The sequence below is a fragment of the Penaeus monodon genome, chromosome 24 (assembly GCF_015228065.2).
Source record: "Penaeus monodon isolate SGIC_2016 chromosome 24, NSTDA_Pmon_1, whole genome shotgun sequence".
NCBI classification, from domain to species: domain Eukaryota; kingdom Metazoa; phylum Arthropoda; class Malacostraca; order Decapoda; family Penaeidae; genus Penaeus; species Penaeus monodon.
In genome coordinates this window covers 38708400-38708622 of record NC_051409.1, presented here as the reverse complement: position 1 = coordinate 38708622, position 223 = coordinate 38708400, and the positions used below count along the sequence as shown (strand labels likewise).

General features: G+C 41.3%; 1 protein-coding gene across 1 annotated transcript in view; it reads left to right on the top strand.

Annotated features, from left to right (window-relative positions):
* LOC119588789 (piRNA biogenesis protein EXD1-like) overlaps window positions 1-223 on the top strand; it is a 14501-nt gene that overhangs the window by 5878 nt on the left and 8400 nt on the right. The window contains exon 3 of the mRNA XM_037937434.1: window positions 67-215. The gene's annotated coding sequence lies outside the window, so the exon portion shown is untranslated. The remainder of the gene's footprint in view (window positions 1-66; window positions 216-223) is intronic.

Sequence of the window (223 nt, the reverse complement as noted above, 5' to 3'; positions counted from 1 at the left end):
CATTATAGTTTGGGTGGATGTGTTGAATGTACATTATATACGTACATATGTTTATTTGTGTTTCAGACATTCTTGCATACGACGACACCACTGCCAACGTTTACAGTGCTGTCTGTGCCGTGGTTCTGCTTCACATCCTCCTAGCTCTCTTCATCTTTAAAGTCTTCAAGGACTCACCTGTCAAAGGCAGCAAACAAGATTAATTTTTGGGGGCGGTAAGTAA